An 11,565-nucleotide genomic window follows, 5' to 3' on the forward strand; every position below is an offset into this window, starting at 1 on the left:
TCTTCAAATTTAATTTAAAAATGATCAAAGCATTTTTATTTTTCTTTTCAGTACTCTTTCTCCTAGTTTTTAGATTTGTTAATATTATAAAATCAATTTCCACTTACTCTCCTCCCAATATCTCATTTTATCACTTATTTCAAATAAGTCCATCTCCTCTTCCCTCTTGCATTGAAACCTCTTTTAGATTGATATGGTTTTGAAATTGTATAAATATTTCGCATTCTATACAATACTGTACTATTTCATTTTGCAAGGTCCCTTTACAAAAATGATTTTGATATTTATTGCGAGCTAATCAATAAGTTAATGATGATTCTAAGTAAATAATGATCTTTAAGGCTCGTTGTTATTTTAACATCGTTAGTTGAAAGTTAAAACCGATTGATTGACTATATACGTATTTTTTTTTTCTTCATTTTTTTCTTATTTTAAAAACAAAATTTATCTTCTAATATTAAATATTTTATCTAAGTATTCAACGAATGATAAAAAGGGTTAATTTGTAATAGGTTACCTTAGTTTTACTAATGGAACATGTTATTTACAATTTGTCCTCAATTTTTCAAATTGTAATCTACAGAAATTCTTCTACTCAATACAATCTGACCACACCTGTTAGTCTCTAAATATATAAACAACTTTTTGCCACTAACACCTTGTGGTTGCTCAATTTAATCAGTAGAAGAATGAATATGAGAGTAGAGAAACCTAAAAAATTGCAAAGGGACAATTAATCTTTAAGTAGCCACAATGTAAGTTAGGAAACTCCAACTATTGAACTTAAGAATGGCTTACTGACATATTTCAACGACAACTAAGTTGTCATTGAACAATTAAGATATGAATTATATGAATTATATGATGTTAGCTTTTACTACAGCAGAATATCCAAAATTGATTTCCTTATTCATTTCCAAGAAGTAAGACATTGCTGTTCAAAATTCCAAAATGAAGCAAGTTTCGAAAAGAAGCATCAATAAGAAAAAGTTGTAGTCTAAAACTTGTGAACCAGTTAAAAATTATAAGAGCACTAAAGCTAGTAAGGTATACCCCCTTTTTCTCTATTTTGTTTTTTTAATAGCCCATAGTTATATCATCACCATAAACAAAAGTTAGACTTTGGATTCTTACAAACACTTGGATCCACCTATACACATTTTACGAATATTGCGTGTGTCGTCAATGCAACAATTGGAATGCGGACACTTGTTCCTGATTCCATTCTTCAAATCTCTTTGTTGCTTCATAGCAACCAATCTGTGTAATCTGCATCACAAGACAATTTTCCTTCTTACAATGATATTCTTTTGAACTTTACTTTTTAAAAATAGAGAATTTCTAAATTTCTTCAATCTATAAGAAAAATACAGTCATGTGAATCTAGTTTGATTCCTTGATGATACATTATTAATATTTAACTTTTATAATTTTTGCTAATGTGATACTAAAGATATTTGCAGTCAAAGATAGGTAAAAATTTGCATCGATTTACGTAAACAGGAACATCATTATGAAACGGAAGGAGTATATTAATCTGGAACTTATTAACTATTCTGAATACATCGAATAATCAGAAAATGAAGTGTATTACCCAACGGTCCATCAGAATTAAGCCAAATGGAGGGAAGTTCCGGCTTAGAGTTGGAGTTATACTTGCCGCTCCTTCTAGTAAGCTAGGGAGATGTTCTGCAGCATCCTTCGGCATTATTTAGAGAGGATTTGAGAGTGTTTACTACCTGTAATCCATATCCAACAGCCCATCAGTCTAGCTCCTACTTTTTTTTAGCATTATTGTAGCCACTCTCTAAATATCTTCTGTAAGGAGGATCTTAATTCCTTCTAAGGATTTCTTCTGTTCACTCGAATTCTTAACTAAATGCACATCCTTCTTTTCTTCAGAACTACTTCAATATTTCGATAACTTCACATTCATTCTATTCAATATTGAATCGCTCAATGCTTCCCCCAATAAGAAATTTAATTACTTTAATCATCTTTCATAAAGCATGTAAATTTATTTATCATAATATCTTCATTATTAAAAAGAAATTAACAAAAAATACAGCTCAATTATCAAAATTCCAAACAAAAACACAATAATAATCACAACCAAAGCTTCAAAATTCCTCAACCTACCCAATAATTTAATTTTCTAAAAATTTAATAACAATAATTGCAAATACAATTATTATAATTCAACGAACAATGCAACATTAAAATAAAATTAAAAACAATCAAATAAAAGAGGATAATATGAAGGTGAGCAGTAGCGGACCGGCAATCAAAGGAGCAGCGTATAAGATGTCAAACAAAGAGTAGAGAAAGAGTCGTGCTGATTGTTGATGGCGCACACGTAAAGCACGTAATCGATCCGATTGTATACCATACAAATATTAATTGAACAAAATATTTACAATTTTAAAAACGAAATAGACGAGTGATTATCAGGAGAATATTCGATTTCAACTAATCAAATAGTAGCCAAACCTAAAAAAAATACGAAATAAATCATTTCCACTTATTTGTGATATTCTAAAAACCACATTCAATGGTAGAAGATAAAGGAATATGCAGTATCACACTATCACATGCTCATATTCTAAAGTCTTAATAGTCACTTAGATGAGAACTCTATAATATCAATTGACCACCAGAGATAAAACAGACAATCAAAATCCATATTCAGAACAATGCACCTAAGGTTCCAATGTAGCTAAATATAAAAAACAAACATCTCATTCAAATCAAGAGATCAATCAAGTAAATGTTTTAGCGAAGGCAAAAAAAGGATTCATCCAACTTAGCATATTATTAACTAATTACCAAGATAGAGAAGTCATGCCTTAACAGAGCTTGCCAAGGGGTGAATGGCTAACATTGCTCTTGATAGAGGTCAGATCCTAGGTGATCCTCAATCTCATACCAGATTCAATAATTGTCTCTTCTTAGATTGTTTATGATGCTGCATACATCTGTTGGGTGGTTCAGTCATTCAGATTTATCCTCCTCCATGGATTCCTACATCAGACCTGTCAATGGCCCCAAAGAATATAACTTATAGTGTTAAATGCTAATTATCATATAACTATTGTCGAGATCAATAGGGATAGCCGTATATAATTCTGTTTTGGGATACTCTGACTCTAAGTGACAGCCGTTTCAACAAAATCATATCCAATAATCCATCATCCAAGTTCAATGCAGCATGCATGTCACTGGCCACATGAGAATCTATTTGATTATTTTGCTATAACAGTGACGAACAATAGAATATACCAGGTTAGAAATAGAAAAATAGAAAATGAAACATGCAAGAAGAAAAATATTAACCTTGATAGATATTCCCTTTGATCTCCCTCTGCAATGGCAAACTCAAGTTTGTATTGTAATCGAACTATGCTCTGCATTCATCTTCCTTCATAAAAGTAACCCTCCACTTTTCCATGGGAACTTAAGAGCTCAGTAAGGTCCTTAATGCCAATTTTAAGAGCAAACTTGGTCACTTGGGCATCTTCTTTTTTATCCCACAAAATGAGACTCCTATCAAAAACCAACATTGTACTGTATCCTAGTGTATATTGACTTGAAACTGGAGTTTCCTATCAAAATCAGTTATATATTCATTTGGAATGATATTTCTACAACTCATTACTGGTATAATTGCTCCAGGAATTGTGAAGGATGTCAAGTGTGCCTTGAAAGATAAGCTTGACTTTATAATAAAAATTTCAGCTGGAGACTGACCGATTAATCAAGCAAGAATACTTGCTCAAAATGGCTTTAAAGTGCTGTGATAGAAAACCATCAAAACAACAAAACTTAGTTACGATATCTGTAGTGTTCTTGAGCCATTGAGAAAATTAAGTACCGTGACACTCAAGCATCATGCATTCATGCTTGCAGAGATTATAAAATCCCTGGCCTCCCTCTAAACAATAGATAATATTAGTGATAAATAACACTAATTAGCTCTGCTTAGGTTGGATGACTTAACATAGATTGCAGAATTCGATAGGCACATACTCTCGCAAAATGAGTAAAATGATCAAAGGGGCCCAGTAATCATAGCTAAAAGTGAAGAAAAACTTGCCATTTCGGATGGTAACTGATTTTTAGGCCAGAATAGATAGCTAATGCACAATAGTTCTGTACTCATTCCTTCTCCCTTGATAATAAACGCTCCAAGTGCCTCAAATTCATGATTCTGCAATGTATCAATGATAAAGAAGCGAATATCACAAGCTCCTTTCCCACCATTAAGTATTTAAGTCCATTCATCACCTTATTTAAGAAAGAATAAAAAGATAGAATATATTTGGGCAGCTTCCAAGAGCATTTCTTCTTGAGACATTCGTTTCTCATCGCCTTCTTTTTCCCTTTATATAGGCTAATAATTTATGTTTCATATGTTAATGACTTCATTCGAATCATAAGTGGATCAGAAGAAGGGTTGTAGGGTTAGTTACCAGTAGTCATTATAGCAGATCTTATTGCGGCAGGGCTCCATATTGGGTGCAGAGTCTTGAGAACGCCAGCATGGTTCTTCTGTTGGACTTACTGCTTCAGAGTATGCAGCTAAGACACTCACTCTTGGTGCTGTGATATCAGGCTGCAGAGCCACAAGAACATCATTACTTCTTTGACACTTTAATACGGGTATGAATATCGAACACTAAACACTTCAATCCATACTAATATTTTAAAACAGGAATTTAAAAGTATTAAAACAAAATATAGAGTGCCACGTCGCCAATTTTTTTCTTAGGGTTTTTTTCCCTAGGTTTATCCTTCTATTTCTTCCAAACAACGCTTCATTCAATCCCTGTCTAAGATTATCAAACGACGTTATTCCCCTTCACTATTTTTTTTTTATTCATAAATTTTTATCTAATCAGTCACTTTTACCCGAGCAATCCTTTTTCCCTACCCTCCAGGTAATCTCTTTAATTTATTCAAGGTTAGTTATAAATTTCTTTCCCCTTGATTTCTCATATGTTTAGTAAATTTCAATTTTAATGTCTATAAATTTTGTCAGAAATTTTCATTTCCTTTATGTGTCCTTTGCACTCTGATCATGGGATTGACGGGCAATTCTAATTTACAGTTTTTATGTCATAATCTATACTACTTTTGCCATTTTTTGTTTGCCATTATGGTCATAAATATCACGAAGTAAGGTGTGTTTCTCTGTAATTTTTTGGTTATGTTTTTTCGCGTCGATTGTGCAATTAAATTTAATTTTGATGAATTTATTGATTAAATAAATTGATTGATTTTTAAATTCTGGTTTTTCTGAATTATGTTGGAAGAAAACGGATGCAATTTGTGATGATTTTATTATCTTCTACAAAACTCAGTTTGCATCATCGGTTTTTTTAAATTATATTAAATTCTATAATTCTTACCTTTTCTTTGTCATTATTCTTCATAATCCAAAATTGAATAAAATAATAATACGGTTGAGATATTCAATTTTTTCATAAAAAAATTAGATACGAAAATCTATGAATAAAATTGGGTGTGTTTTGAAGAATTGGAAATGGTGATGATTTCAATGGTGTTGATTGTGGCCTTGTTGGGTTCATAGTTGTTGCTTTAACTGCAATTGAAGATATTGTGATTTTGTATGTGATCTATCGATTATCACATTCAACAGGTTTAGGTTAGTTTCTTGCTCTTAATTTCTTTTTCTTTCTTTTTTTTTTAAAATAAAAAATAAAATCAGTTTCATTAGTTTGTCAATTACTCTTTCTTTCGACTAGGTGATCGGTTTGCACAGGTCATTATTGGAGTAATTCCATTTTCACTTCAATTTTAGTTTTGATCGAACTTGGTGTTCATACTTCTCCTCCAAACCCTCTTGATTATAGCCGAAGTCTTCCTTCTGTATGTCAGAAACAGGTTTAGGTTACTTTCTTGCTCTTAATTTCTTTCTTTTTTTAATAAAAAAAAAAAAATCAATTTCATTAGTTTGTCAATTACTCTTGCTTTCGACTCGAAATTTCGACTAGGTGATCAGTTTGCACAGATTATTATTGGAGTTTTTCTATTTTCACTTCAACTTGTAGTTATGAACTTTTGATCGAATTGAGTAAAATATAAGCAGGGTTACTCTACAGTATTTGTTTGGCATAATGTCATTGGATGCGAGTCCAATATACGTAGTATCATTTTCTCCCCAGTAAAAAAAATTACACTTTAGTATAGGAATATAGATTTAAGGGGTTGGTTTAGGGTTTTATTTATTTTTTTATTTTATTTTTTTATACAAATATTTGAGATTTTATTTTTCTTTGATTTGGAGTATTTTATTTGGATACCAGTTCTGTTAGATGAGTTATGAATCTTATAGGGTATGATTGTTTAATAAATAGGTGTTCTTTAAAACTAGAATATTTGGCAGATAAGGTTTTTTTTTTTTGGGGGTGTTGTTTTGTAATTGAAGATTCATAGAGAATGTACTATGTAGTATTTATTTAATGTTGTTCGCAATTCAATTTCCATGGTTTAAATATTAGAGTTTACAGCTTACTAAATTTATTGCTAATTATGAGGCGATGTCTAATTCAATATGTAGTTTATAGCAACTTACAAAGGTGCCATAAACCTCAAGGGTCCTCAGCTGCCACTAATTCAAGGAAAAGACATCCAGTAAGGAATCTAATGTGTATATTGAATACAAACAAGAGAGCACTCCAGGTTAACTAATCTTGAAGCCTTGAACAACACAATAACTATTACAATGTCAGACAATTTTGTGATTTGGAGAGAAAATCAATTATTGTAGGTTTTTTTTTTTTTTTTTTTTTTGAAATTGTTGTTTTTTTTTTCTCCCCAAAAAAAGAGATACATATCATAAAGATGAATAAGTGTCATAGTTGGATGCTTATATCTAAGATTGTACCAATTTCTTTTCATTGTAAAAATATTGGATTTCCAATATTGTAAAAGTATTTGCTATTGTATGTTACTATGTTATAGAATTTTTTTTTTAAAATGTACTACCTCTGTTAATTTTTATGTGCAACTTTGGGGTATTATTTGTGAGATATAAAATATTCCAAAGTTGCACATAAAAATTAACGGAGGTAATAGATTGATTCCTTGCATTATGCTTACTTTCTAATTACTAACATTCATCTTTATGTACACATGTATTTTGGCATAAATTCAATCCAAGAGTAATCTCAATATTCAATTGAACAATGCTAAAGACAAAAAATAGCAAAAAAAACCTTAACCCGTGCATTGCACGGGCTAAATACTAGTTTACATTTAAACAAACATGGAAAATTTATTCATATCAATTGTAGTATAACACTAAAAACTTGTGTCATGATTAGACATTTATACCCGAGTCCAAGTAAAAGGACAACATGTCAACCAAAAGTAAAAGCTAAGGATTTAAATTATTATACACATGTCCAAATTCAATCAGACTAAAGTTTTTCAACAATGATGAGATGAAAGAAAGACAATAAGATACACGACTATTTTTGTTGTTTTATGGATTTTCTTAAAAGACATCGAACAGAGCTTAAAGCCCTAGAAATCATGCACCAGCAAGTACAATTAGACCATTCACCAATGAGCACAAAAGACCATTCCTTCTATCAACTTAAATATAATTTGGTTAATACTACTTACAATGCCTTTCATGTTAGCGCATTTTTCCAAATCCCTGACAACGCTCCTAGTATCACAATGGGAGAGAAGTTGACCACTTCCCAGCAATCTATCTTTGATGGTTGAAAAGTTGCTGCAAAAAAACAAGATATTAAAGAGCAGAAGTACAGACAAAACTTAAGTTATCAGATGAACTTTGCATAATACGTAGTCAATGACACTTTATTCGACCCTATTTTGAGCAAGTTATACTTGCTCAGTGTTACTTTTGCAAAAGAAACATACGCACTGCACTATCAGGATCAGCAAGCATGGCAACTGTCACATCACAAGACGCAGCTACTTATTCTGAAGAGGCTTTATACCTGCATCAGTGACAAATCTTGAAAATGAACATTTCAGGGAAGTTACTGAAAATAGAAAAGCTTCTCAAACATTTCAATTTCAATTTCAATTTTATTTATTATATATATTCAATATCATGATGTAAAGGCCCATGGTCATCGTTAGAGTTTAGACTGCAACATAAAACTGAGATCAATTGACCATCTGGTTCTATGTGTAACAAAAAAGTATATCAAATAGACCATCAAGGCATCGATGTTCTGCCAGTTGGAAGATTAATTATTTAAGCACGAGTAATTAAGTTATAGTATAAGCATACAGCAACTTACGTAGCAACTAGGCTGATGAGAGGATCACATTTGCTCTTTGTCCTATTCCAGACAGTCACATCACATCTACACCATGAAGATCACAATGTCACAACAATAGAAGATAAAAGCACTCAGTAGTACATTACAAGTATCCTTTAAGCTCTTTAATGCTTAAAAACATTTCGAAAATCCATCAGATTATTCATGGAAAGACAAATGAAGATATTTCTTATTTCAATCGGCAAAAAAGCTTTTTTTAAAAACAGGAATACAATTCTTAAGAGAATGAGCAGCGCATCATGAAAAAGTTGGGACTTGGAAGCCAAACCTAGGCTTCCGCTTCACTAGTTTCAGAATAATAATCTTTCATCACTATGTATCATTATTGGGAAGCACGGAGAAAGTTGGGACTTGGAAGCCACAACTCACTATCAAAATAATAGTCATTCATAACCAGACCTAGGCTAGATATCAGATTTTAGTACCACTCCAAAGGGTGCCTCAAGAATTTCGGGAATAATCAAATTTATATATCATGTCACATTGTTTGGGACAGAGCTGGCTTGCCTGGCTAAAGTATAGATTCTGCCCTAGAACGACTGGTGTAGGATATTTGAGATACACAGGTGAATTGTTTACTTCAATCATTCAATGGGTTCTTGATCTGTAAGCTAGACATTTTATCCCATTGAATCGGGGTGGTGCAATGGGACATTGCACTAAACTTCCAACCCTATGATACTGGATCTATTACTATACACCACTAGCAAAATGGTTTTCCTCTTCCTCCTCCTCCCACTATTTCAGAGAAAATATAGGCCATATACTTAAGAAAAAAAAAAAGGCCAAATTCTACATCAGTTTAGAGAATATAAAAATAATGTCAAAATTGATGGTCAACAATTAAATAGGCTAAGGTAAAAAGCTTACGGCTGTTAGTGCTGACTCGGCACCTTTATTACTCGCTTTTCCACCAGCTCTATTTATGGCCTGCAATTATAGTGAACAACAGAAACACAACATAAGAAAGAAAGCTAAACACAACTGCAAGCAAATAAATCTTCTTCAGTGGGTTAAGGCAGATATCATAAGGGGCTTGAGGTTAAAGCAAAACGATTTAGCATCAACAGCACATTAGTATCTAAGATCAGTTGGCAGTATCAAGGGTTCCAATATTATTCATTGAGGCAACAAAGAGGTCTAGTTGCATTATCAGTGAGCAATATGGCTAAGGGTAACTTGCAGGCTGCTGCTCTCTCAGGTATCACTACTACACATCAGTTATTCTTCCTATTGTACTATTTGTTTCTGAACAGAAAAAATCATTATTTTTCAGTAAAACAACAACAACAAACACAAAAACAAAAAACAGAAAAAAGGGGAAAAAAAATGGTAGGGCAAATGCAGCTCCAGAATTTTTGAGTTAGAAAGACAGGCTACAAATAGCATTTAATTCTGCACAAGGTTAGTGATCTAAGTAACAGCTATCATTTTTTCAAAAAAAAAAAAAAAGTAACAGCTATCATGATTCAGTTTCATAAACACAAGCTCAAATATAATAAATGGTAAAACTATGTTGGATTGCATTGTAGAGTTGGACTACTTGGACAACGGTTGTAGGCCACCTATAGTCCATAGACACGTGAAGACTCCAAACATTGTACAAACAAACATTCTACTTCATTTATCATAAGTGGCAAGTTAGATTTCCTTTCCCTCACTCAATTCAGTCTTGGTCTAATAGACAGGTGAATGAATATAACACTCGTTATATCACTAGTCTATAACACCAACAAACCCTCAGCAAAAAAGCAGACTAGTAGTAGTTAATAAATATGAAGCTCGTAATTTCACTATTCATGACCTTGTTAGATATTCATGTCGCATTCTGGCATATGAAAAAGATAACTTAAATGTATCAACCACAGCAGGGCAGCACGTCACTTTCCTTATTTTTCTTAAATTCTGCATCAAACCATCATATGTCTAGGAAGCACGGGGGTTCGACACTTAAGTAACTACCAGACCAGCCTCCGTGATTCACAACCAACAAACAAATCGATAAAAAGTATATAGAAGCAGGAATTTGTGAAGGAACCAAGCTAATTTGACTATATTTATACATAAATATATATTTCTTCCGTCTAATTCTCTTTTGTTTGCTGACTACAATTTCTTCCGTCTCAAATTCAACCGTCAACAGATTTTATATAACAGTCCACTTTAGAGCCCTAAATTGACAATAATCCACCAAAACTTTCGCTAATCTGGTCCCAATCAAATTCGAAGAAAGACTACTTGCATACCAAATCAATTAAACTAAAAACAAAATTGAAAAAAAAAAAAAAAAACAAAACAAAAATTGAAGGAGGAGGAGTTACAGATTCATCAACAAAAAACAAACTAAACAAAAAAAAATTAATCAAAAAAACAAAAGAATCGCACTACTTAAGCAACTTCATATAGACTACTTTTTTATAGACAATTTCCTGTATACAAACTCAATAAAACTAAAAACAAAATTTAAATAAAACATCGAAGGAAGTGGAGTTACAGGTTCATCAATTCAATCAAGAAGTTAGTCCCTCGTTGGTCTTGACGAAGATTTCCATCGGTCGATGAGTCAGATTCTGCTGAGTTACTCTGTATAATCTAGGGTTTCCAACAAAAAGCCCCTATTAACACAACTCTCTCAATTTCTTGGAGAATGAGAGGGGAAAGGGTGAATTATTGCCGGAAAGTGGACGACCACGCTGGTTTGTTTGTGGTTGAAATGAAATTGTCGTCAGCAAATAAAAGAGGAGGAAGATGAAAGTTTAAAAAAAAAAAAAAAAAAAAAAAAAAAAAAAAAAAAAAAAACTTTTAAAATCTTTATCGAAAAAAAAAACCGAAGTTAAAAATTTTTATTTACAGAAACCTGGTACCCCTAATTCACTTGATTAGCCTATAATATTTTCTAACTAGATGTAAGCCCGTACGATGCACGATTTTTAAATATTTTATTTTGTATATTTTTTTTTTTGTAATTTCTTAATATTTTTTGTTTTTATTTTCTATTCTATTATTTTAACATTAATTTAAGGTAAAATATTTTGTTAATTTTTAAATTATTCCTATTCAAATTTTACGTATATAGAACTTGAATTTATAAATTGAAATAAATATTATCTCGTTTATCGGATAGTTAGATAAAATCATTAAATTAAAATATTTTTTTAATTTCAAATTATTTGTTAAAATAATATAAATCCTAATGTAAAAGATAATAAAAAAAGATAAT

The 11,565-nt window shown here is 31.6% G+C and overlaps 1 long non-coding RNA gene across 6 annotated transcripts; it reads right to left on the minus strand.

The window, feature by feature from the left end:
- Nucleotides 1-1,508: 1,508 nt before the first annotated feature.
- LOC110710056 lies at nucleotides 1,509-11,138 on the minus strand. 6 transcript variants are annotated; one of them, XR_002509106.1, is made up of 8 exons: nucleotides 10,840-11,138; nucleotides 9,216-9,275; nucleotides 8,304-8,369; nucleotides 7,915-7,994; nucleotides 7,651-7,762; nucleotides 4,470-4,612; nucleotides 2,827-4,207; nucleotides 1,509-1,739 (listed from the first exon to the last, which is right to left on the minus strand). It is a non-coding gene; the product is annotated as an uncharacterized LOC110710056 (long non-coding RNA). The 6 variants fall into 6 exon arrangements; XR_002509108.1 differs by having other exon boundaries at nucleotides 2,827-4,390; XR_002509109.1 differs by having other exon boundaries at nucleotides 2,827-3,032; nucleotides 3,334-4,612.
- Between the last annotated feature and the right edge of the window lie 427 nt (nucleotides 11,139-11,565).

Source organism: Chenopodium quinoa, unplaced genomic scaffold, assembly GCF_001683475.1.
Source record: "Chenopodium quinoa cultivar QQ74 unplaced genomic scaffold, ASM168347v1, whole genome shotgun sequence".
NCBI classification, from domain to species: domain Eukaryota; kingdom Viridiplantae; phylum Streptophyta; class Magnoliopsida; order Caryophyllales; family Amaranthaceae; genus Chenopodium; species Chenopodium quinoa.